This window comes from Pongo abelii, chromosome 2 (assembly GCF_028885655.2).
Source record: "Pongo abelii isolate AG06213 chromosome 2, NHGRI_mPonAbe1-v2.0_pri, whole genome shotgun sequence".
NCBI classification, from domain to species: Eukaryota; Metazoa; Chordata; class Mammalia; order Primates; family Hominidae; genus Pongo; species Pongo abelii.
This window is the reverse complement of record NC_085928.1, coordinates 84568030-84595202: the sequence shown is the minus strand read 5'-3', so window position 1 is coordinate 84595202 and position 27173 is coordinate 84568030. Positions and strand designations below refer to the sequence as shown.

The following is a 27173-nucleotide window of genomic DNA, read 5'->3' as shown; positions in this document are numbered from 1 at the left end:
CCTCCCCTACTACCTGTCCCTTCTAGGGAATCCCTACCCCTAAATATTCTTTATGCAGGAATTCAAAACTACATGTTGACCAGATAATCCCAATCATGGATTGGGAATAGACAGTTCATCTAAGAGTAGCCAACCAATAGCAGGCTGGCAACCTGTGGGGTGAGCTACAATGAAAGCCTTATGCATTGCCATGTGCTATGGCTCAGGCCTATAATTCCAGTTACTCAGGAGGCTGAGGTAGAAATGCTTGAGCCCAGGAGTTCAAGGCTGCAGTGACCTATGATCATCCCACTGCTCTCCAGGCTGGGCAACAGAGCAAGACCCAACTCTCTCTAAAAAAAAAAAAAAAAAAAAAAAAGGCCAGGTGCAGTGACTCATGCCTGTAATCCCAGCACTTTGGGAAGCTGAGATAGGTGGATCACCTGAGGTCAGGAGTTTGAGACCAGCCTGACAGCATGGTGAAACCCTGTCTCTACCAAAAATATAAAAATTAGCTGGGCATGGTGGGATGCATCTGTAGTCCCAGCTACTCAGGATGCTGAGGCAGGAGAATCACTTGAACCCGGGAGGTGGAGGTTGCACTGAGCCGAAACTGCCACTGCACTCCAGCCTGGGCAACAGAGTGAGACCCTATCTTTAAAAAAAAAAAAAAAAAGAAAGTTTGATGTAGGCAGATATGATGGTTACTAATAAGTTTCATTTTGTTTCTTTTACTTTCTACCCCACCCCATCCTTAGGATTCAGATGATGTGAAATAGTAAGATACAGAGATGGTGTTGCTAGTTACTTTTAGGAACAGAAACACAAAGATGTCCAGAGAAAGGCCATAAAAAATTTGGGGTCATGAGGAAAGCAAAGGTATGAGTTAGCAGAGGCTATGGAATGATGGGCATAGAAGGAAGTTCAGTATAACAGCAAGAGATCCATCTGTTTCCGTTGCTGATGGTACAGCTGACTGCCTTAAATCCTAAACAAGCTGTCCATGACACCTGAGAAATCCTGTCCCAACATTGGGATTCCCACTCTTTTGGTGCTTACCTTTGCTTTCACTTAAATCTGATTACTTAGAGTAACATGTTGAGTTTCTGGGATTATCCATGATTGCATTCACAGATCTAAACAGACAGTGCAACCTAAAGAAAAAAAAAATCCAGGGCAAAAGGAAGGTGACTCCCAACTTGAGAAAAATTTTTATTTTTTCCATTCAGCTCTATTCAGAATGCTAAAACGTAAATATAAATCTAGATAGAGAAACATTTCCTAACATTAAGTTAAACAGATCCCTGGAGTTGACAGAGAACATTAACCTACTCCAAATCTTTACCTAATCCATTAATCTCACATAAACACCCAACTAGTCTTCTTGTCTGTGTTTGAATACTTCACCAATGGGGATCTCCCTCTTGTGCTATAATTGCCAGGAGGTTTGAATACTTAAAACTTTTGCCTAACAAGCAACTAAGATAAAAACAACATAACACAGAATAACATATTTCTAACACTTCCAAACTTCCAAACGACAAATATTTCTTTATTGTGCTTGGCATGAGAGTGAGCAAGACAGGTGGAAATCCTGTCTTTGGAGGGTTTACATCAGCCTTTTCAAATTTTTATTTTGAAAAATTTTGAACATACAAAATAGTAGAGAGAATAGTGTGATGAACACTTATGTTCCATTATCCAATTCAACAATTAAGAATGTACAGCTCTTTCTGTTTCATTTTTATGCCTTTTCCCCTAAGTCTCACTACCACCCTGCTGAATTATTTTAAGATAAATCCCAGGTGTCATATCATTTCAGCATGTGTTTCTAACAGATAATGACTCTTTTTTCTTCATATAACCACAATATTGTTATTCACACTTGAAAACATTTAACGGTGATTTTTAAATATCATCTAATTTCCAGTCAGTTTTTTTCTTCAAATTTTTCTTTTTGTATTAAAAATATCTTTTTACAGTTGGTTTGTTTGGAGTTTTACATTACAATGAAACATGCTCTTTGAACAAAAACACAGCTAAATCTTGATATTTTATTCCATATATGTAGTTAAACCTACATGAAAGACTACTGATTCTATAAAATGTATAGATTTAAACAAAACCACTAGCTATTTTTTTCTCTACTTTTAGAAGCTTATCTTCTAGAGGTTTTGTTTGTTTGTTTGTTTTTTGAGATAGAGTCTCCCTCTGTTGCCCAGGCTGGAGTACAGTGGCGTGATCTTGGCTCACTGCAAGCCCTGCCTCCTGGGTTCATGCCATTCTCCTGCCTCAGCCTCCTGAGTAGCTGGGACTACAGGCGCCTGCCACCATGCCCTGCTAATTTTTGTGTTTTTAGTAGAGACAGGGTTTCACCGTATTAGCCTGGATGGTCTCGATCTCCTGACCTCATGATCCGCCTGCCTAGCCCTCCCAAAGTGCTGGAATTACAGGCATGAGCCACCGTGCCTGGCCATCTTCTAGAGATTTTTATAACCTTGATATTAGACATCACTCTTCTGTTTTCTCCAAAATGATTTTCTTCTTTTTTGTCACGTGGCTTTCTTTGTTAATGAAGCACAGATCATGTTTGCAATGTGATAATTCTGCTCCTTGGAAAGCCTATTATTCTGAAGGCCTAACATCCTCAGAAAACATTCACTGAAAGCCCACTAGAATAACAGAATGTAGGGCTATTGATCCAGCAGTCCTACTTCTACGACTGAATACAGAAGAAAATATGAGAGCAGAAATAAACATTATATTTTATATTATATAATCATATAAGTTGTTTAAAAATTTTCACTGTTATAGATAACTATAAGATAAACATCACATATAATATGTATATTATTATCGTGCTATATTGTACATTAAACATATAATTTATAAATTAAATCTATTTAATGACATTTATATCTTATGCAGAATGATGTCTATACCATTGTTTATTTATAACATTGAAATTTTTAAAGTCCATTGAATTGAATTGGTTAAATAAATTAAGGCTAACCTCCATGATGAAATACTACAAAGCAATTAAAAATTATCATGGAAATATTTGTATCAATATGGAAAGATAAAGTATTTTAGGTGAAAATATTAGGCTATGAAACAGTATGTAGCATTGTTATGCAAGATCTCCAAGTTGTATTAATTTTAAAAGGTGCAAAAGACCTAAAAACTATATATATACACACATATGTATATGCACACACACACACACGCACACACACACACACACATAGACATAAAGTGATCCCATTTGTAATTACTCCATGTATTCGCTGACACTCAAATGTACACATACATGAATAGAATAGCCTGGATGACTACATGCCAAAATGTTAGCAGTGATTCTTTCTGGGTAATAGGTTTGCTTGAATACATATTTCTTAAAATGTCTGTGTTTTCTGAATATTTTAATAAGTATATATTATTTTAATATTATAAAACTTTTATGTTGTTAATGTTAGGTTAGAAAAAGTTACTGGCTTAAGGTTACAGATAGTTCCTTTCAAAGCAAGACCCAAGCCCTCCCTTGAGAATCATGTTATTTGCTTCTCCTCCGCTTAAGGCTGTTTCCTGGCAGAATGTTTCTCAGTTGCTGTGTAAATAGGTTTTGGTTATGCCTGTCCTACAAAGTGTCTAAGCTTGGACCAGACACACCTGAATCACAGCATTGGCCCAAGCTGGGACCACCACAGGCAAGACATACACACAGGCATGACATGTGCAACAGTTATCAAAGGCATTGAGAGGACAGAATAATGGTCAGTGTCAAGGTCATTGGATGAAGCTGCACAGGTTGAGCTCTGCACATCTCCTGAGGTTGAGGGGACCACTTACATTAGAAACTATGAAAGTTTCTGTGCACAATGGTTCCCTGAAAATGTATAATGCCCAATCTGTACAACTGTGCCACCAAGTCCTGAATTCCACTAGGGCAAGGGGAAACTTCATGGAAAGGAAGTCACCTTGAGGTCGACATTTCAATACAACCCAATTCTGAGTGATTTAGTAACATTACATCATTGTGCTAACATTTAATGGTTTTTGTTTGTTTGTTTGTTTGAGATGGAGTCTCACTCTGTCACCCCTGCTGGAGTGCAGTGGCGTGATTTCTGCTCACTGCGACCTCAGCCTCCTGTGTTCAAGTGATTCTCCTGCCTCAGCCTCCCAAGTAGCTAGAACAACAGGCACGTGCCACCATACCCAGCTAATTTTTGTACTTTTAGTAGAGACGGGGTTTCAGCATGTTGGTCAGGTGGTATTGAGCTCCTGACCTCAAGTTATCTTCCCGCCTCAGCCTCTCAAAGTGTTGGGATTACAGGCATGAGTCACCACACCCAGCCCCAATAAATTTTTATAACACCTACAGTGAATGTATCTAAGACCAAAAACTGTAACAATTAAAGATGTTGAGACTCTTCTCAGAAATCAAAGCAATTCTCTTAACTGAAAAAACATCTTCAATGAGCCTTCAGTGTACTCTTGGGCATATTAGGTTTATCTGTGTTTAAATTAATCAGATTTTCTCAAAGTAATTCCTGAATAATATGAAACTGATTGCATATACACTGATGAAAATGTCTTTCCTACATTGGCTGACATGAATCAGCTTTTTCTTTCACTTCATTGCTTAAGATAATTACTTGTATTTGTGAAGAATGCCTCTCTTACTTAGACATTTCCAAGGCAGAACTTCAAAATGAATATGATAGAATTACCCCCAAGTTTCACACAGAACATTAGGATTTATTCAGTTTAAATTAAGAAGTCTGACTCAACATTTATTTTTAAATAAAATGGAAATCTCTGCCCTTTCCACTTTTCTTTCCCTTTCTTTTTGTTTTCCATTTCTTTTTTTCCTTCCTGGTTTAAATTCAGCATGGCAGGTGAACAATTTTATAAGTACTGTATTAGGGGTACTGAGAGCCAAGTTTCTCAATGCCAGAGAAGACAATTAGAAATGTGGAAAGAAGAAGGCTAGAAAAATCCCAGTAGTGTTGGATTGGAATTGTAGATGGCAGTATAAACTCATGGTTTTATAAAATCTATATGCAGAGGAACACAGTATTTATAAATATCTGTTTATGTATGTATGTCAATACATACAAATATTTTCAAACTCTGTCTATTGTGAGAGCCAAGAAACAATGACAGCACAGTAGCTACAAGCACACTGAACACTCAGATCTTGGTTTCTAAATACCGTCTATTCACCAAGTACTTCTCGGAGAAATGGCTAGTTCCAGGGTTGGGGCAGGCAAAGTGCAATATGAATGTGAAACATCATTTTGTGTCAGAATGTAAGGAAATGCTCATGAATAATGCATTACAATATGTAATAGCTAGCTTGAAGCAGCCCCCAGTTGCCAATTAGAGAAAATTTTGAACATCAAAATGAATAAGATAGTAAAGTATTACCCATTAAATAAAATAAGAATTCATGATTCTATACTAACATATATAGATAAATAACAAATGGAGAAATAGAGGTGGTAGATTCAGGTGGGATTCATCAATGGATGTTCATGCTGGTAAGTGGAGATCTGATAAGAAATGGAATTTGGGTGTAATTATCAAAAATCTCCCCTATAAAATACTAATCAATTACAAAGGGAAAATTTGTGAATGTAAGGTGGCAAAACTGTAGAGAGTAATTTGACCAGGCTTTCAAGGTTAGCATCATCAGTGAGGAGACAAAGCAACATCACACACCTCCCTTTGTGATGTGCAGAGAAGAGCACAGCATCATTTCTGGGTGTTCCTGCTGAGAATATATGACCAGAATTTGATCATGAGGAAACACTGGTGAACCCAGAGGTAAGATCATTCTACAGAATGAAAAGTCTCTCCTCTTTAAAAGCGTAAAGTACATACGGGAAAGACAGAGGCACTGTTCCAGATTAGAGAAGTTCAAAATGGCATGATAACTACTAAATGCAAAACATATCCCTGAACAAGAAAGGAAAAGCTGGCAAAATTTGAAAGGGATCTGTGCATTGGATCTGTGTTGTGCCATTTGGGAGGATTGGATGCTGGTTTTGTAAGAGCACGTCCTTGTTTCCTGGAAAAAGACACTGGAATGCTTAGGAATGATGGAACATCATGTCTAGCTTGCTCTCAAAAAGGTTCAGAAAAATGATAATGAATACTTATAGAGAGCATGGGAGATGGAGTCAGTGCAACACCTTAACAATTAGGGAATCCAAGAGAAAGAGATTCAGGGCATTTTCGTACTGTTCTGGCAACTTTTCCTTAAGTTTGCAATTTTTGTTTTTAAAAGTCTTTTTTAACACACTTAAATAAGTGGGGAAACTGCAAGTGGTTTTTACATAATATAAAAAACATAAAGCAAATAGCAGTATTATCTCCGACTTATTAAGTGCCAGGCACTGTAGATACCTTATCTCTTATCCTTAGAGGAGCCATCTGGAGAGATATTATTGTCCCCTCTTCAAAGAGGAGATAACAGGCTGATAGAGACGAAGTTATTTCCCTAAAGTCACTCTGTAAGGTAGGGGCAGAGACCAGATTCCAACCTGGGCAATCTGATTCCAAAGCCCACACTCCCAGCCACCAGGTCATGTTGCCTCCGTGCAGAATGATCTAAAAGGCCATGGCATTATTAGTATTATGATTAAACACTTCTTATGGATCAGACACCATGTTATTCACTCTGGTGCATTCTGTCTTCCAAGCTCGCAACTCTGTGAAGACAGCAGCTGTGTTACCTCCATTTTACACTGGAGACACTGGGGCTAAGAAAAGTGTGGTTCACACAGCTGGAAAGTGTGGGAGCTGGCATGTGGAATCCAGTTCTGTCATTACACCAAGAAGAGAGAAACTTCCTGCTGAATGGTGAGAGTGCGAAAGGCACAGAGGGGCCATTTACAAGTTTTAGACCCCAGGCTTTGGGACTCTGCTAATTCTAAATTGCCTTGATTAAGTTGCCTTGGTAAATATACAGGACAGACATGCCCTTATGCACAGTGCACACAGTGCCTATGACCCAGGACACATTTAGGAGCCCCTGAAAATGTTATAATTCCTTTTAAAATCAGATTACAAAATCAATATAATCCAGCTTGGATTATATTTGTCTTAACACCAGAGTAGTGATGAAATTTAATTTTTTTTTTTTTATGGAGGAAGGAGCTCATGAAGGCAAAAGTGTCTAGGGCCCATGAAAGTTACAATGCAGCCCTGCAAGTGTATTTTTATACAGATCTGTGATTGTGAAAATGTGTCTCGGTCAGGATACTCACAAGCCACACTCAGCAAATGAACAACTCCGGATTATGGATAGCCTCACTCAGGACAGATTGCACTATTTAAGATCTACCGCAAGGGGGAAATTTTAACTATATTGACTTCATGAAGTTAACAAGGATTGGCCACAGTGAAAAAAATATTCAGTCCACAGGGAGAAAATATTAAAGTCATATCTCAAAGCAGCAATGAGATAAAAGCAATAATGGGCTTGTGATTCGGCAGATGTCCTTTCATTGTGCTTTTGTTGTCATGAGCTGTTCTCCTACAGATCTTTTCGTGTTTGTGCTTGACAATATTGAGAGGTGACAACGTGCTGGCAGTCCTCGCTAGCTCTCAGCACCTCCTAGGCCTCGGTGTCCGCTCTGGCCAGGCTTGAGAAGCCCTTCAGCCCGCCGCTGCACTGTGGGAGCCCCTCCCTGGGCTGGCCGAGGCTGGAGCTGGCTCCCTCTGCTGGCGGGGAGGTGTGGAGGGAGAGGCGCAGGAGGGAACCGGGGCTGTCCAGGGCGCTCGCGGGCCAGCGCGAGTTCCCGGTGGGCATGGGCTCAGCGGGCCCAGCACTCGGAGCGGCTGCCCAGCGCGGCAGCCCGGGGCAGTGAGGGGCTTAGCACCCCGCCCAGCAGCTGCGAAGGGGGCGCTGGGTCCCCGAGCACTGCCCGCCTGCCTGTGTGGCATTCGAATTCTCGTCGGGCCTCACCCGCCTCCCCGCGGGGCAAGGTTCGGGACCTGCAGCCCACCACGCCCGAGCCCCCCCGCCAACCCCGACCCCCCACCCCCGCCAGCTGGGGGCTCTTGCGTGGCTGGAGCCTCCCCGACAGGTGGTGCCCCTGCTTCGCGGTGCCCGGTCCCATGAACTGCCCAAGGGCTGAGGAGTGCAGCCGCACAGCGCTGCGGGACTGGTGGGCTGCTCCACCCGCGTCCCTGGCGCAGGATCCACTAGGAGAACCCAGTTGGGCTCCCGAGTAGGGTGGGGACTTGGAGAACTTTTATGTTCCCTGCCCCCCCATTGTAAATACACCAATCAGCACTCTGTGTCTAGCTCAGGGATTGTAAACGCACCAATCAGCACCCTGTCATAACGGACCAATCAGCTCTCTGTAAAATGGGCCAATCAGCAGGATGTGGGTGGGGTCAGATAAGGGAATAAAAACATGCTGCCATAGCCCGCAGCTGCAACCCGCTTGGATCCACTTCTGCACGTTGTTCTTTTGCTCTTTGCAATAAATCTTGCTGCTGCTCACTGTTTGGGTCCACACTGCTTTTATGAGCTGTAACACTCACCGTGTAGGTCTGCAGCTTCACTCCTGAGGCCAGTGAGACCATGAACCCACCGGGAGGAGTGAACAGCTCTGGACAGGAGGAACGAATAACTCCAGACGTGCCGCCTTAATAGCTGTAACACTCACCTCACTGTGAAAGTCTGCAGCTTCACTCCTGAAGCCAGTGAGACCATGAACCCACCAGAAGGAAGAAACTCTGAACATGTCTGAACATCAGAAGGAACAAACTCTGGACACACCATCTTTCAGAACTGTAACACTCACCGCGAGTGTGCGTGGCTTCATTCCTGAAGTCAGTGAGACCAAGAACCCATCAATTCCGGACACAATATCATGTTAATGTCACAATTTTATATGATTCTACTAGTCAGCAATTGAAAAACTGGTCACATGAAAAAAGATGAGGGTTTTTTTTCTTTTTAATTCTATGGTGTTCTCTATCAGCTAGAGTACATTTTACTTTGAATCAAGGGAAACTCAAACTATTTTAAGCCAAAAAGGAAGTTATTGAATTATGCAACTCAAAAGACTAAGGCCAGTCTGTCTTTAGGCAAGGCTTATTCAGGGTTAAAACAAAGTGACCAGGACCTAGTTCCTTTCCGTCTCTTACTGTGACAGTTGTCTTCTGTGTATCACTTTCCTTCTCCACCTACGTGTGATGGCAAGACGGTGACAACAGTTCCAAATCTCAAGGAAAAGAAAGATGTTTTCCTAACATTCCCATAAAACTCTTAGGATTCATTGGACCAACCAGCTTGGAAAACATGCCCACCCCTAATCACTGTGACCAGTTCTCATTGGCAGAGGCCCGGGTTATAAATTCTGCCCCAGGCTAAGATATACTGAGAGCTGGATCCCTCAGTGAAAAGTAAGGGTGTGTAAAAGCTATCAAGAAAACAAACAAAAAAACCCAAAGTCTGTATGTGCTCCCGGAACTATGACTTCAGCCTCTATTGATATATCCCCAGATATATAAGAGGTGGTCTGGGCTGGGCACAATGGGTCATGCCTATAATCCCAGCATTTGGGAGGCTGAGGCTAGCGGATCCCTTGAGGCCAGGAGGTCAAGACTAGGCTGGCCAACATAGCAAAACCCCCTTCTACTGAAAATACAAAAATTAGCCAGGCGTGGTGGCGCATCCCTGAAATCCCAGCTACTCGGGAGGCTGAGGCATGAGAGTTGCTTGAACCTGGGATGCAGAGGTTGTAGTGAGCTGAGACTGCACCAGTGTACTCCAGCCTGGGTGACAGAGAAAGACTCTTTCTCCAAAAAAGAGGTGTGCTGTGCTGGGCTGGGCATGGTGCCTCAACCCTGTAATCCCAGCATTCTGGGAGGCCAAGGTGGGAGGATCACTTAACCAGGAGTTTGAGACTAGCCTCGGCAACCTAGAAAGACTCTGCCTCTACAAAAAATAAAATAAAATAATTAGCCAGTTGTGGTGGTGCGCGCCTGTTGTCCCAGCTACTCAGGAGGCTTGAGTCCAGGAGTTCAAGGCTGCAGTGAGATGTGATCACCACTGCACTCCACCCTGGGCAACAGAATGAGATCCTGTATCTGAAAAAAGAGGTAGTCTGGCTTAGTGTTAGGGACACAGCCTCCAGAATTAGAGCACCTGGCTCATTCCCTTACATGTTGGGCCCAGAGAATTCTTTGCCCAACATCACAAATCCAAGAATGTGGGAGAGTCATGGACTCAGACCCAGACCACTGTACTACTGGCAGACACTGGCTGGCAAAAATCCTACTCTTCAAACCTCCTTCCTTCCCACTGCCCGACCTCCAGCAGTTTACATTTTCACTGTTTCTGGTTTATTTACTAGGTCAGTTGTTCTATGAAAACAAAACAACATGAAGTTTTGTAATATAGTGTCAATTCTTCTGGTTTGAAAAAAATTCTCCCCCACAGCGTTCAGACCAACAACGTGAGTTTTCATGGAACCCATATATGAAAAGAGCTGAATCCATTATTTTTTCTTCTTTTCTCATTAGCCCATCACTCTGATAAGAAAAAGCAAACTAATTAAATAAACTCCAGGAGCTTTCTGATAGAAACCAGGAGACATCAAAGTCTTTCATGGATGGTACTAGGTAGGTCTAAGAAGTCACCTTATGTCAGTATCATTCCATTATTTCCCAAACATCATCATTACTGAGCATGAATGCAGGAAAATGGGATTAACTTCCACAAAAACTCCCCAACTTTTATGTATCTAAATATATTGGCAAAGTTTATTTGTTTGTTTGTTTGTTTAACATATCTTGCCTAATGAAATTCTTCTCAATGCTACTTTTTTGGGAATTAAGCTGGTGCCTCTCCCTGGCTTTAGGTCGCATGTCTCTTTTCCTCAAGTGCAAAGAAGTGATGGTTATAATGGTTACTACAAGGGACAGTCATTTCCAACTGGCTTGCCCTAGTCACCTTTTGTTTTGAAGATTAGTACAAAGGTTTCCACCCACATCTGGGCAGGATTCTTCATTCACTCAGGATTTTGAAACTAAAATCTGAATATAACTCTGTGTTATCTTAGCAAGTTCCCGATCAGGAGAGCGAGATACAAATGGAAACCTCTGCTAATCCTTAGTCCCTCTTTTTTACAGATCCATACCCCACTTCAAAATGTCTTTTTTTCCCCTCCTATTTCCTTCTGGTAACTAATTAGATATTCACTTGAAATCTCCCTTTAAAAACAAATTAGATAACTTTGTCCGGGAGTTTTCTGAATTCAAATCCAGCCCATCTCTCCACATCAAACATATAGCATTTGAGTGATATTTCCAGGCTTATATTTGTTTTCTCCTTAGAGGCTTTAAGCTCCCCGAGTATGAGACCTTGTCCAGCTTCCTTCCAGGACCCACAAAAATATGTCATACTTTTAAGGCTCCCAATAAAGATTGGGTCAGTTCCTCTTTATAGTAAGTAAAGAGTTAAAAACACAGACTGAAAACTCCTCAAGGGGTTTTGTTATTTCTAGACTTTGTATCTTTATTTTGCTATTTACATATACAGGATTTTTATTACAGAATATCTTATGATACAAGTTACACATAAAAGGCATTGTTATTCCTTCTGCACTCTGAATCTCACTTTTCTGGAATCTGCAGCACAATGTTAAATTAGAATTAGAGGAAAATTAATGTATCAAATACGGTTCTAAAGCACCAGCAATTGTTATTACTACATTATACAAGTCCACATGTATGCGCTGAAAGCCTTCATGTCCCTGGCACTGTTGGACAGCCTGTGGGAATAAGATGGGAGGAGGGAAGGGCAATTTCTATTTTCAAAAGTTTGGAATGTTAAGGAAATCCAAGGTCATGTCTTTTTCATAGAAAACCTATAGGACCTTTTCGCATTAAGTTATGGAAGCTGCCCCTGAGGGTAAGCTTGGATTAGTGATTCCTAGACATTTGTGTGTTTGGACAATTTATGATGCTACCCATATTTGAGGTCTGACATGAGGCTGTCAATAAAGACACTAGAAACACACATACCTGCTGCTTATTATGATAATTATTTCATAAAAGTAAGGACATCTTAGTATTTTTTGAAAAAAGATAAAGTACAGTGCTTTCAATGGATTAAATTCTGATTTATAAAAAAAATCATGCTGTATGTAGTTTTTTCCCCCTATTTCACCGGGAAGTGACAGAAATTCTGCTACCAATCTCACCCTGGGAGTCACTGTGCAGTAATTGTGAGGGCTCTCCATGTGTGAAGTGCTTATTTGTATTATGTCTAAGGGAGACAGTGAGTAAGTGGCTTGGCAGCTGCAGGGATGTTAATCAAGATCTAGCAGGCTCAGGAGCTTTCTGTCTGCTCCCCAGAGCCCATTTCATAGCAAACATCAGGGTTATTTGCCTCTGGTTCCTGGGAAACGAGGACACATCGCAGGAAGGAGGTTTGGCTGGCTGTCACCTGCCCATGGGCACCCTAGGAAGTTTGTTGGGTGTGGAAAGGAAATAGTGTGAATTGCAGGAAGCATAAATCCTGATAGTGCTCTAGGGTGGGATCATGAGCTCTGGGCTTCCCCAGGTTTTGACACAGCCTTCCCTTCAATTTCATTCCTGGGCAGGCGGAGTAGCCAGAAATAGGCAGTAAGACCCCATATGTTACACAATTGTAAGCTGATATTCCATGTCTCACTCTAATATTGTCTGCCCTGGTGGAGACATTGAGCAGAAAGGATTGATTCTGGTGTGCTATGGCCTCAAGTGAGGCCTAATGAAATAACAAAACCCCTTGAGGAGTTTTCAGTCTGTGTTTTTAACTCTTTACTTACTCTGAAGATGAACTGACCCAATCTCTATTGGGGGCCTTAAAAGTATGACATGTTTTTGTGGGTCCTGGAAGGAAGCTGGACAAGGTCTCATCCTCAGGGAGCTTAAAACCTCTAAGGAGAAAACAAGTGAGGAGTTCAGGACACCGGAAAGCTTTCTGTACGTTTGCTAGACCCTTTGGAAGGTTTCAGATCCAGAGTTTTCTAGGTCAGCCACACATGCATATACTGCACCTCAGGGTGGAGGTGACCTAGGCAGACCTGGAATCAGGAAATGGGGTTATTCTTTCCACATTATTTTTTACTGCTGAAGAGGAACTGAAGAGAAGAATCAGAACTGAAGGTGCCATGAATATATATGAGCGGGACACTGTCCAAGAGAAACAGAAGGGGGGCCATATATAATTTTCAATGTTATAGCAGCTACATTAAACAAAGTAACAAGAAACAGAGAAACAGACAGAGTGAAATTAATTTCAATAATTTTAATAATACTATATATTCATGTATCATAATATTAATATGCATTAATATAGTACCAATATATTATAATACAAAATATATTAAAATGATCTTTCATCATGTAATCAATACAAAAATTATTAATGAGATTTGTGCATTTTTTTTTGGTATCAAGTCTTTGAAATCCAGAGCGTATGACACAGCACATCTCAATTCAGACGAGCCACATTTCAAGTGCTTAGTAGCTACATGTGGCAAGTGACTATCATATTGGACTGTATGGCTCTAGATGCTAAAAGTCACATTTTTTTATTTTAAGGATTTTATTTTTTACTTAGTATCAAAGCAGAAAAATGTTCAAAATAAAATAAAATTTAAAACTAAGTTATGAAACAATACTAAATTTTTGCTTTTATTTTTTAATATGTGGATATATAGAGATAAAAGTTGAAGAGTTATTTGTCAAGATGAAAACAGTAGTTGCCTATGAGAGGTTTGGTTAAAGTAGATTTTTTCTTTTAATTTTTTTCTTAATTTTCTATATATTCCTTTTTTCTGTAATGAACATGTAATATTTGAATAATGGAGAAGTAATACATACATTATTTATTTTCATCAAATAATCCAAAGCAAATATGACAAAGTGTTGACATTGTTAGTTCTAAATGATGACTAGATCAGGTATTTAGTGTAGTATTCATTATGCATACACTATTTTAAAATTTTTCTCTCATACAAAATTAAAACCTTTTTAAAATTTGCATATGTTCATTGAAGACAAATTTAGAAAATACAAATAAAAATAGAAGAAGTTAATGCATGATTTTGTGAGAGCATATATAGTACGTATATTTTTGTTTTGTTTTATTTTATTTTATTTTATTTTATTTTATTTGAGACGGAGTCTTGCTCTGTCGCCCAGGCTGGAGTGCAGTGGTGTGATCTTGGCTCACTGCATCCTCCACCTCCTGGGTTCAAACAGTTCTCCTGTCTCAGCCTCCCGAGTAGCTGGGATTATAGGCACACCACTCCCAGTTAATTTTTGTATTTTTTGTAGAGATGGGGTTTCACCATATTGGTCAGGCTGGTCTCCACCTCCTGACCTCAAGTGATACACCCGTCTCAGCCTCTCAAAGTGCTGGGATTACAGGCATGAGCCACCACACCCAGCCCATATTTTTATTTTTAAAATAAATATAGAATAGTACAAGGTTTCATTCTGATTTTTTTTTCACTTTAGTTTTTCTCATTTACTGGAAGTTGGCACTTCTACTGATACAGCATCATCTTAATGATTCTGTAGTAGATAGCAGCCCAGCAGGGGATGCCTCATAAAGGAGTTGTAGGACTGGATTTTATGCCTGCACTGCACAGGTTTAAATCCTAGTTCTGCCACTTTCCAGCTACATAACGATGGAGAAATTACATATGTACCTCAGTTGTTTGTTGTATTTTTATTTTGTTTTTTAAAATCTGTAAGATGGGGCAAATAATAGTATGCACCTTAGAGGTTTTAATGTTTGTAAAGTACCTAGAATAACGCTTGGCACAAAGTGAATCCTATGTAAGTGTTTCAAAAATAATCCTAGAAGTCATTCTCTGTAGAGTTGAATCTACCTTACTTGGAACCAACTTATTATCATAACACTGAGTAGCCTAATGTTCAATTCTTTAACTGTTTGGTGAAGTAATAAAGAATAATTTCAGTACATTTTAAATTGTTTATTTTAACCACTTCATGGAGATGTTTGCTTTCCAACTAAAGATTATGAAACTCCTCCCACTCCAGTGTCCTTAACTTCTCATGTGCGCCTTTCACTAGCATTTCCCAAGATATGTTCTAAGGAACACTGGTTCTGGTGAGTATTGACAGGCAATAACTGAAAAAAGAAGAGGGGCTTCCAGGTTAAATTTCAGAAATTCTTCATTAAACGGGTATAATGCGGTATATTTTGTGCAGGCCTTTAACATGCAAGTCTGCATTGACAATTTCCAGCAAAGGACATATTATGAAGTTGTCCCATCTTTTCTTTTCTCAGCACACTAGGGACTTGTGTTCTACTCAATATACTTTGAGGAATACTACTTTATACTTTGAACAACAATTTCAATAGTACAATGCTTTGTTAATGGAGGGCTCATGTTATTCAAATTCCTGGTAATCTCAGACTCAGGCAAAAAATTTTTGGTTCACTTGTTTCTATAATTGTTTTTGGAATATCTTTCCCAATGGTTTCTTCTTCAGAATATAAGTGAATTTTCTATTTGTCGTGTGACCTCTGGGCCTTCCTACCTGAGGATTGTGCAACATGGGTTCATACTCAAGTAGCAAGAGATGCAGATGAGGGTGAGGTGAAACTGCAAGAGCCCCAAGGCGTTTTCTGAAAACTGTTACATGCATTAGTTTTCTATGCTGTATAACAAATTACCAATTTAGCAGTTTAAAACAACATGCTTTGTCTGGGAGCGGTGGCTCACGCCTGTAATCCCAGCACTTTGGGAGGCCGGGATGGGCTGATCATGAAGTCAGGAGTTTGAGACCATCCTGGCCAACATGGTGAAACCCCCATCTCTACTAAAAATACAAAAATTAGCTGGGCGTGGTAGCAGATGCCTGTAATCCCAGCTACCTGGGAGGCTGAGGTAGGACAATTGCTTGAACCCAGGGGGCAGAGGTTGCAGTGAGTGGAGATTGCACCACGGCACTCCAGTGTGGGCGACAGAGGAAAAACAACAACAACAACAAAAAACAAACAAACAAAGCAACAAAAAAACCCACCGTGCTTTATTATCTCAGTTTCTGTGTGTCAAAATCTGAGCATGGCTTAACTGGTTTGGAGTTAAGCAATGGCGGGGTTGGCTGGGGGCTGAGATCTCATCAGAGGCTCAAGTTGGAAAGAAATGGCTTCCAAGCTGTGAAGGTTGTTGGCAGTAGTCATTATTATTCAGCTGTAAAAATTATGGCAGTGTCTTTCTTCAAAGGACAATCTCTCCCCATTTTACTAGGACAGATTCTTATGTAATAAAACATAATCACAAAGTTGACATCTCGTTACTGTTGCCATATTTATTGGTTAGAAACAAGTCACACGTCCTGGATTTGCTAAAGGAGAGGAAATTATATAAGGTATAGAGCATTGGGAGTCACTTTGGGTCGTGTCTGTCACTGTACGTTTTCTAAAATCCCAAATGGGACATTGTTTTCTTTGGCAGAGCTAATGGTTGCATCCCAGTTAATCCAGTTATTTCTTTAGTCATTTGTATCAACAGATATATTCTAGTTTTGTTTTTGTTTAAATGTGCCCTCTTTCTGAATCTATCTCATCTCTTTGACTAGATTTTAAAACTAAAAGGTAAGGATAACATCTCTGTGTATTCTTCATAGCTACTAGTGTGGATCTCAAAGTAGGCTTTTACTAAATGCTTGTTGCACACATGAATGAAGCTTTTGGCCTATGTTAGGTCACCCCTTCCAAGCTGAGTGATCTTTGGCAAATTGTTTAATTATTCTAAATCTCAGTTTCTTTAACTATAAAATGGGGATAATCATACTCCATGAAGAAATCTTGTAAAAGAGTAATATGAACACTATCACTCCTCTGTCCTCTGCTTTAAATCTTCAGTGACTCCCCATGCACTTGTAGTTGGTTCAGATTCCTCAATTTTGGCCTCTAGGTCCTACGTGATCTGGCCTCTGCCCCTCTCTCTAACCCCATCTCCTGTCACTGTCATCCACTCAGTAGGGTGGGCCACAGAAAACCATTTAACTTGCCTAATTATCCCCAGTTCCTTCCTGCCTCAGTGCCTTTGCATTTGCTGTTCCTCAGCCTGGAATGTTTTTCTCCCAGATCATATCACCAATTTCTCATTCTACTTTTTTTTTTTTTTTTTTTTGAAACAAGGTCTTGCTCTGTCTTCTGGAGTGCAGGCTGGAATGCAGTTGCTAGATCATGGCTCACTTATACCCTTGATCTCCCTGGGTCAAGTGATCCCCCCAAGTAGCTGGGACCACAGGCATGCACCACCATGTCCAGCTAATTTTTGGTAGAGACTGGGTTTGCCCTGTTGCCCAGGCTGGTCTCGAACTCCTAGGCTCAAGCAATCTGCCTGCCTTTGCCTCCCAAAGTGCTGGGATTACACCGCGTCTGGCCATTTCTCTTTCACATTATCATTCAGGATTCACCTCAGAAGTCACCAACTCTAAAAGGCCCAGCCAGACCACCTCCATTTGCCTGTGCAATTCATTACCCTTCTTTATTTTCTTTATAACAATGATCACTTCTGAAACTCATACTATTTGTATATATGTTTCTTGTGTGCCTCTCCTTGCCAGAATGCAAACTTCATAGAGGCAAGGACTTGGCTTCCTTTCCACTGGATCCTCAATTCCTAGCACAGGACCTGAGATATTTGTAAAATAGTGTCATTTTGTAATATATATGTAAATATAAGTATATATTAAGTATAAAAGCACGGTTCATGAGACATAATTTAAAATAGACAGACATATAAACAGAAGGTGGTACAAAAAATAAGTAGGAATAGTTTTATATTCAGGATAAGTAAAACTGGGGTTCTAGCCAGAACTGGTAAACTCTAAATTCCTTCCTCTAACCACTTGAATATTTTTTTCGTTTATCACTACTCAGTTATAACAGGAAAGGAAGATACCAGGCAAATAGATTGTAATTTAGTGCCTGGCACACATGAATAGCAGCAAAATCTAATGATATTGGAAACTCATGAGGCAAAAAGAAGTTATGAATCACCCCCGTTCCATCCATAATTTTTTTTTTTAAGAGATAGGGTCTCCCTATGGTGCCCACTGGTCTTGAACTCTTGGCCTTAAGCGATCTGCCTGCTTTGGCCTACCAAAGTGCTTGGATTACAAGTGTGAGCCACCACACCCGGTCACTATTTTTTTAATGATTTTTAGTGATGCAAATTCATTTCTATTACCTTAATCTATAATTATGATTGATTTATTGAAATAAAACCACTGGGATTTTTAGAAAAGCAATTCAAAATAATCATTTAATTTTGCTTTTCCAAAGGACTGAAACAATTAGTGTCAGCTGCAGTGTGCACTTATAAGAAGTGAAGAGTGCCTATATTTTTGCATATATTTGCTATGGCTTTTGAAAACAACTTTTGGGAAGATGGATGAGGGGAACGAAGGTAGAAACTAGCAAAACTCTTTGTCAGACATTGCCATCTGCTGGTATATTCCCAAAATGCAACCCTGGACTCATTTCTTGTCAAAAATATAATTTAGATGTTCCAAATTCGTGTTATTCAAATTCATGTAAAATCTGGGATTCAGATTCAAATTATGTCTGAAAATTAATGTATTATAAGTAAAATTTCAAGTTATTAGAACAACTGAATAAACGGTTTCTCTATTGTGCTGAAAAAATGCCAATTCCAGATTTAAAAAAAAAAAAATCCCCATTAAAAAAGATCATCATTATCGTTTAATCGTCTGCATGGGGATAAATCAGCAAATTAAAGAGCCTGGAGCCCTACCCTCTCTGCAGTTTACTAGATTAGGGCTAAATTAGCTTAATTTGCTTGGTCAAGTGCCCATCACAGCACTCTCCCTTCACTCCATGTGGAGCTAATAAGAACTGACAAGTCTAAAATATGAGACTTGCCTTTGCTCAGCACTAACCTGGAGCCCGATGCTGACCATAGCCTTTAGTGTGTCCTAGTCTGCATCTACTGCAGACATGGTCGGCAGCAGCGCAGGACTTGGCTGATGTTCAGGCCACAGAGAACTGTGAAGGGAGCTGACTGTTCCTGTGATGATGGGTCCACAGATGGGGAGGCAAAGCCGGGATTGCACCTGATGGCCATGCTGGCTGCCCTTCTATGGGATGAGCCCCAGCCAAATGGTTTGGCATGAATATTCTGGACTGGACTTTTCCCGATTTCAGATCTTCCCTGAGTTGGAAAGCAAATGCACTTTCCTCAGGGTTAATGGGGTTTTACTAACAGATGTGATGATCTTCCTTAAGTTAGCATCCTGCAGTCTTTACAGGAGCTTGCTTTCTATTTTAAGTGTGTGTGGGTTTCAATTGACTGTTACTGCTTGGGATGCCATAGGGTGTTCGATGAAGTCTACTTAAACAGATGTGAGTTCCAACATACCGAGCTCCTTATCAGTTAGGTGACCCCATGCAAGCTACTGATGGTGGTGACCCTGAGTTTTGTACTCAAGATTTTTTAACTTCAAGTTCATATATAACCTCATATGTGGACTTAGGAAGTTCATGAACACCCCCTTGAAAGTATATGGGTTGTGTATGAGTTTGTATCATGTGGTTATACACAGTTTTGTTCCTAAGGCATCCCTAAGCTTTCATCAGATTTTAAAAGTGGCCTGTAACTTCTCTCCATGCTCCCAAAAAGTTCAGACTTTCTGTGATTCTGCTATTAAATGACAATACTAATGGCATACAATTCACAGGGGTTGTTGTGAGGATAATTTAAAGTGGGTAAAAAATCACAGGCAGTGTGCCTGATACATGTAAACATTAGTTTAGATGAGGGTATCAGAGCAGAGGTCAAAACTATTACTAAACTTAAGAGGCACAGTAAGTGTAATTTGGACTTGCTGTGAATGAACTTATTGGGAATCACTTAATGACTAGCAGCACCCTCGTGACCCACTGCAGTGTAACTCCTTCAATTGGTCTGATGATGTTATTGTTATTATCCTCACTGGGCCTGATTTTCCTGAAGAGAACTGAGCTGTGTGACCTTCGGTGAGTTCAGATTTTTACCAACAATCTTCGATTATCAAAAGCAGAAGAAAATGCTTCCGTGTGAAATCAAGGGCTTTCAGGTAAATATAAGGGTTTACAGAGTATATCTTCTATTACATACTTAGTGAGGAACTTGGATAATGTTAAGGTAGATGCTTGATAAACATTCATTCCCATTCACTATTTTTTTTATTTTTTAACGCAAGGTCTCGTTCTGTCGCCCGGGCTAGAGTGCAGTGGCACGATCTCAGCTCACTGCACCCTCCACCTCCTGGGCTCAAGCAATCCTCCTGCCTCAGCCTCCCAAGTAGCTGAGACTACAGGTGTGAACCACTACACCCAGCTAATTTTTGTATTTGTTGTAGAAACAGGGTTTCACCATGTTGCCCAGGATAGTCTTGAACTCATGCGCTCAAAAGCGATCTGCCTGCCTTGGCCTCCCAAAGTGCTGGGATTACAGTCGTGAGCCACCGTGCCTGGCCCTCATTCACTATTTAGGAAAAATGGTTTCATAAGAGAAATCCAGCCCCTATTAAATTTATCAAGTTTTGTTTGATGGTTAATGTTGAAAATTCTGTTTCATTACTCAGGGAAAGCAAGTATTAAGGAGTGAAAAAGGCATTGACTTGGAAATCTGAAACACCTGATTTTAAGTTTCATTTACTAGGGATGATCTTCAGATATGGTTTTGGAGAAGTAACGAACTACTTAAGACTCCAATTCTTCATCTATGAAATGTGGATTTTAAACTCCGCATTATTAAAAGAGTCACTGAAATAACCAAGCACATAGGAACACTCAGCAGATGGAAACTAAATATGTGAAGTAAGAGAGTTCCTGCCCTCACAGCATTCACAATCTTGAGAGAGGAGACAGGAATATGTCAAATACTTGCCAGATTATCCCCTCGAGAAACATGGGGCATTTATCAACCCATCCAGACCCCAGGGGCATTAACTCCTAGCAGGATGAGAGGTCCACACAGAGTCAGGGAGGCGACACTGACACAGAAAGAGGAAGGAGGAGGTGGAAGCTTGGGGCAGGATGCTGCAGGCACAAGGCAAGGTTGAGGGCACAAAAGGTCCACTTCAGCTTCGGCTGAAGTCAGACGTGGGCTTAGGGGGTGGAAAGCAGGGCATGGTAGGTTTCTGCTACATTGGGGTGGGCATATTTCATAAAGAGTGGCAGAGATGGATTCCTGAAGGAGAAGATCTTTTCTTTTCCTGTTTTTTTGTTTGTTTGTTTGTTTGTTTCTTTGAGACAGGATCTCATTATGTTGCTCAGGCTAGCCTTGAACTCCTGACCTTAGCCTCCCAAGGAGCTGAGATTATAGGCCTGCACCACCTTTAAACAGAGATCTGGATGCTAAGAAGGGACCACTTTTGTAAGACCCACACAAGAGTTCCATGCAGAGGAAACAGCAAAAGGAAAGTGCAAAAAGCCATGAGGCAGAAACAGATGTTGAATTTAAGGTGCAGTGGGAGAGCAGGAGAGTGGAAGAAGACCAGGCCCTCAGCACTGGCTCCTCCCTCTGTCTGAAAAGCTCTTCCCATATCCTCATGGCTGCTCCTTGTGCTCACAGAGTCTCCACCTGACCGCCTTATATAAAACTGCTCACCTTATGCCTGCCCCCACCACTCTACTTCCCTACTGTGGATAGCAGGTTGAATGTGGTCCCCCAAAAGATATGTCCACATCTTAATCCCTGGAACTTGTGGATGTAATCTTCTTTTGGGAAAAATAAGTTTTTGCAGATTAAGCTAAGGATCTCAAAATAAAATCATCTTGGATTAATGAGATGGACCCTTAGTCCCATGACAAGTATCCTTACAAGAGACACAGAGAGAAGAGGAGAAAGCAATGTGAAGGTGAAGCAGAGATTGGAGTTACGTGACCAGAAACCAAGAAACATCTGGAGCCACCAGAAGCTGGAAAAGGCAAGGAAGGAAGGTGCATGGCCCTGATGACTCCTTAATTCAGACTTCTTGCCTGCAGAACTGTGAGAGAATACATTTCTGTTGCTGTAATCCACCCAGTTTGTGGTAATTCATTATAGCAGCCACAGGACACTAATACACCCTGCCCAACCATGTGACGTATTTGTGTCTTTGATTATTTTCTGGGTCCTCCCACTATATAATGAGCTTTACTGGGGCAGGGACTTTGTCTTGGTTGCTGCTTTGTCCCCAGACAAGTGTTGCCATTTTCTACCAATTCTGTCTTTTGAAGTTGCCCTCTTGAATAGTAAAGCCAAACCCAATACCTTCTCCTGCCTTCATTAACAGAAAGAATAGCTGTGCTTCTACTTTTTGGATAGAGCTAGGCTCAGAGTGAAATCATATGTCAGGCAGGAAAACAGAAAACACACTAGGTATTTTAATAGAGGAGATTTAGTGTAGGGTATTAGTACACAGACACTGGAGAACTTAAAAAGCAAAAAGTGGGCCTGGGCAGTGGCTCATGCCTGTAATCCCAGCCCTTTGGGAGGCCAAGGCAGGCATATCACCTCAGGTCAGGAGTTCAAGACCAATCTGGCTAACATGGGGAAACCCCATCTCTACTAAAAATACAAAAAATAGCCTGGCATGATGGCGAGCGCCTGTAATCCCAGCTACTCGGGAGGCTGAGGCATGAGAATCTCTTGAACCCAGGAGGCGGAGTTTGCAGTGAGCTGGGATTGTACCACTGCATTCTAGCCTGGGCGACAGAGCAAGACTCTGTCTCAAAAAAAAAAAAAAGCAAAAAGTATAGACACTTAGACAATCCAATTTTCACCCCTAGAGCTGGTGAAACAAAGGAGAAGTTTGAGGTTATTAGGGTTTTAGGAGCTCAGAAATGAGGGAACAACTCTGTGAGGGCTTCTTTTAGGGGGCCTGAGGCTGCTCCTGGGAGGAGCTGGAGCCTGGAGCCAGATGCTGCTGCTGAGCTGGTGCAGATTCTTAACCAAGCGGGCAGAAGGCAATCCCTTCTTGAGGGCCTCCTACTTCCTTTTCACTTTTTCTTGACTTCCAAGCTCCCTCTATGCTTCCTGTTAACTGGATCCAACAGGAAGACCCCTGACAAAGGCACCTGGGAAATGCAGTTTGTGTGTAACCCGAGGACAGAATAGAGAGAGATGGATTTGGAACTAGAGATAATAGCTTAATAATAAGCACAGTGATCAAGTATGCTTTTTGGCCTGGCATCAAAAAATAGAACAAAGGTGAATACTTTGCAGGCCCGTGCATACATGTAATTGTTTAATTAAACATGCTTGTAATTTTTTTTGCTTAATGTCTGTCTTCCTCATTAGACTTCAAACTTCATAAAGGAGTCTATTGTTTATTTTTCCTTGAGGTATCCCCAGGGTCTAGAACAATGACCACCATGGAGCTGGCACTTCTAAAAAGTTGTTCACTGGCTGGCTGCTTTTCTGGGTTTTTGTCTCATTTGATTTACTGTTTCTGGAGGACTGTGCTATCCTTTATGTTATAAAGAAAAGTCTTCTTTCCTTGTATAAATATGACATAGCTCTTTTAGTGCTATTATTCCAGAGGCAGGGTGGTGAGTGAAGGAGAAAGTTGGCAGGTGGCCGCTCTGGAGTCTAAATTACCTCATTGTTCTGTCTGCAGCAGACCAATTATTGTCAAATCTCTAATATCTGGTTCTATTTGTTCCATGTTGACCTACCCATAGACTTTTTCCAGCAGGCTTTATTTGGGAAATTCCTTACATCATATTTATGAAAATTCAAAACTGATCATTTTTACTTCTGAAAAATGTGAATATGATTTAGTATATGGCTCTTAACCAGTGATTATTTTGCTCCCCACAAGGCTTTGGCGCTATCTGGAGACATTTTGGGTGGTTATAAGTGGAGGCATCTAGCAAATGGAGGCCAGAGATGCTGCTGAGCATCCTCCAATGCACAGGGCAGCCCCCACAAGAACAAACTATCTGGCCCAAAATGTGAATAATGCTGAGGTTGAAACATCACGATATAATTTAAAATATATTTTTATTCATTCTTCTATTAAATAAATATAGTGGAGAAAGCATCACTTTGGGAATACACAAGATTTATTTGACTTTAAATCTTGCTCTTTCCCTGCACCAGCTGTATAATCTTAGGGAAGAAATTGCATTAGAAGTTGCTGAAGACTTCAATTTCTCACCTATAACAGATAATTAAATCCTGCTTTACTGTATTATTATGAGGGTTGCAAGAGTTAACTAGTGTATGGTTCCTGACACGTGGCTGCCCCTTAATAAATATATAAAGAAAGCATATATGTTTAAATGCATTTATACTACAAGATTCTACCCAGAAGCACTTCTTTAGCTTTTTAATTACTTTCTACTCTCAAGGAATAGGAATCTGGAAAACCAAATAAAATGCACATTTCCCAGCGCAAACTTTTCATTAACGGTGTCTAACAAGACCTTAGTCTACACAGTCTGATTTATTTTAAGGACTTTAATTGGAGTCAAGACATTCTTGAAAGCAATAATTTTATGTGAATCAGAGTAAGAAGATATTAAAATATACAAACATGGAGATAATAAAAACAAATGTTTGAGACTGGGATATATCAATGCCATAGTTTTGAGACACTTTTTTTTTGTTTTTTGTTTTTTTTTGTTTCTTTGAGATGGAGTTTCGCTCTTGTTGCCCAGGCTGGAGTGCAATGGCGTGATCTCAGCTCACTGCAACATCCGCCTCCCAGGTTTAAGCAATTCTCCTGCCTCAGCCTCCCCAATAGCTGGGATTATAGGCATGCGTCACCACTCCCAGTTAATTTTGTATTTTTAGTAGAGACGGGGTTTCTCCATGTTGGTCAGGCTGATCTCGAACTCCCGACCTCAGGTGATCCACCTGCCTCGGCCTCCCAAAGTGCTGGGATTACAGGCATAAGTGAGAAATGTTAAGAAATAACATAGCAATTAGATTCAGGCTGAACAAAAAATCCCTCAAAACATTCACCTTTAGTTAGAACAGATTATCTTAACAATACAAAAATGTTCATTTAAGTATACCACAAATTAATTGGGTTTTTTGCTCTTTCTATAGCTTGCCTAAGTGAACATATTTGTAAAAGTTTTTTTTTCTAACAAAGTAATGCAAATTCATTCTAGAAAAACTTGGAAGATACAAAAGAGTAAAAAGAAGAGAATAATAATAATGACCTTCTGATCCAATAATGTAGAGACAGACACTTAAAATTTCAGCAAATTTCCCTTCTTGTGGTCACTAATGAATATTCCTGGGGGCTGGGGCTACTGCTTCAGATTTATATCAGACTGAGCAAACTCGTCAGGTCTGTATTATAGAGCTTTGCACCCTATGTAGCACAGTTTGGGAATACCTTTCCTGCAAAAATATTTGTTGGCTGATTAAATGGGTCCTTAATTCAATATATATATAAGGCTATAAAATTATATGAAAATAGCACACTATCAAAGACTTAAAATCATGTTACCTTTTATAATTGCTTATATGTTAGGTTGTATCATATGAAATTGCCTATGTATAACAATTTTTTTTACCAAGGAGACAATTCGATTGCAGCCTCTGTTCTATCACAAGCTTTTTGAGCACTGCAGGTGAATTTGTTTCTCTTTTATACCAACTGCAAAGCTTGGGTGAGAACTCTGTAGAAGGAAATTCTTAAACATTGCATCATGAATCCATGTGTGTGTGTGTGCTGCGAAGCACCCCCAAAACCTTTACAAGAAACCAGTAATTCCACAAGATCTTTTGTGGAATTTTATTATCTTTCCTTACATCTAAAAATAGCTATGTTTCTACATTGCTGGTCAAATAATGTAGCCATTGTGGAAAACAGTTTGGCAATTCTTCAGTAAATTACACATGGAATTACCATATGAGCCAACAATTCCACTCCTGCATGTGTGCCCAAAAGAATTAAAAACAGGTGTTCAAACAAATACTGTATCCAAATGTTCACAGCAATATTCACAATAGTCAACAGGTGGAAGTAACCCAAATGTCTATCAAGGGATGAATGGATCAAGAAAATGTGGTATATCCATACAAGAATATTATTCAGACATAAAAAGGAATGAAGTGTTGATACATGGAGGAACCTTGAAAACACTATGCTAAATAAAAGGAGCTAGACATGAAAGGCCACACATTGTATGATTCCATTTATAGAAAATATCAAAAATAGGCAAATCCATAGAGAAATAAAGGAGCTTAGTGTTTGCCAGAGGCTGAGGGGTAGGTAGGTATGGAAAGTTATTGTTTAATAGGTACAGACTTTCCTTTTGGGATGACTAAAATGTTCTGGAACTAGGTAGTGTGGTGGTTGCACAATATTTTGAATGGTAAATTTTACGTGCATTTACCACAACAGAAAACAGAACCAAATAAAACCCATGTTTTATTACCTAATTTAACCAGGATTCTTTTGTTTGCAAGGGATAGAATCAGACCACATTGGTTTTTAAAAGGAGGGTGATGATAAGATTCATTATCTCACAAAATTGGGAAGCCTGGGGGTAGAGTTGACCTTAGGGATTGATTTCAGGAACTCACACAATGTTGTCAAGATATTCTCTCTCTCTAGCCCCACCACCTTTCCCTCCTCTCTTTGCATCTCTCCCCCTCACTCTCTTTGCTCTCCTCCATATGTTGGCCTGATTCTTGCCTATTACAGGTGCCCTTTCACTGTGTGGCCAGAGAAGAAGGCAGCAGACAGCCTCTTACAGATCCAGGCTTCCATCACCCAGATGAAGGGGGTACGAAACCGGCAAGGCAGTATTGGGTAGTCGGAAGAAAAAAGACCTCCTAACACTTCTACTTGACCAGATGTGTGATTTTAAGCAAGCTGCTGAATCTCTTTGAACCTCATCTATAAAATGGAGATAATCATAGTATCTACCTCCTGGTGTTGTCATGATGGTTAAATGAGTTAATATATGAAAACTGCTTAGAACTGGGCCAGGTTTGCTATTTTAGTTATTACCCTCATTGTCATTATCATTAACATAGATTAGTAAAATCCTGGGGAATGACTTAATTGGCTGGTGAACTCCCCTGTTCCCAGGGTGCTGGGGTTGGCAGGCTTACCAGAGACAGTTCTTACAAAAAATGAAGTTGATTATCAGAAAAACAGAGTAAGGG

General features: G+C 40.4%; 1 long non-coding RNA gene across 3 annotated transcripts; it reads left to right on the top strand.

The window, feature by feature from the left end:
- The first annotated feature begins 5703 nt into the window (after nucleotides 1–5703).
- Nucleotides 5704–26929, top strand: LOC129058336 (uncharacterized). Of its 3 annotated transcripts, XR_008523440.2 has the most exons (5): nucleotides 5704–5808; nucleotides 6687–6846; nucleotides 10528–10626; nucleotides 20022–20124; nucleotides 26707–26929. It is a non-coding gene; the product is annotated as an uncharacterized LOC129058336 (long non-coding RNA). The 3 variants fall into 3 exon arrangements; XR_008523441.2 differs by lacking the exon at nucleotides 10528–10626; XR_010139404.1 differs by lacking the exons at nucleotides 10528–10626; nucleotides 20022–20124.
- The last annotated feature ends 244 nt before the right edge of the window (nucleotides 26930–27173 follow it).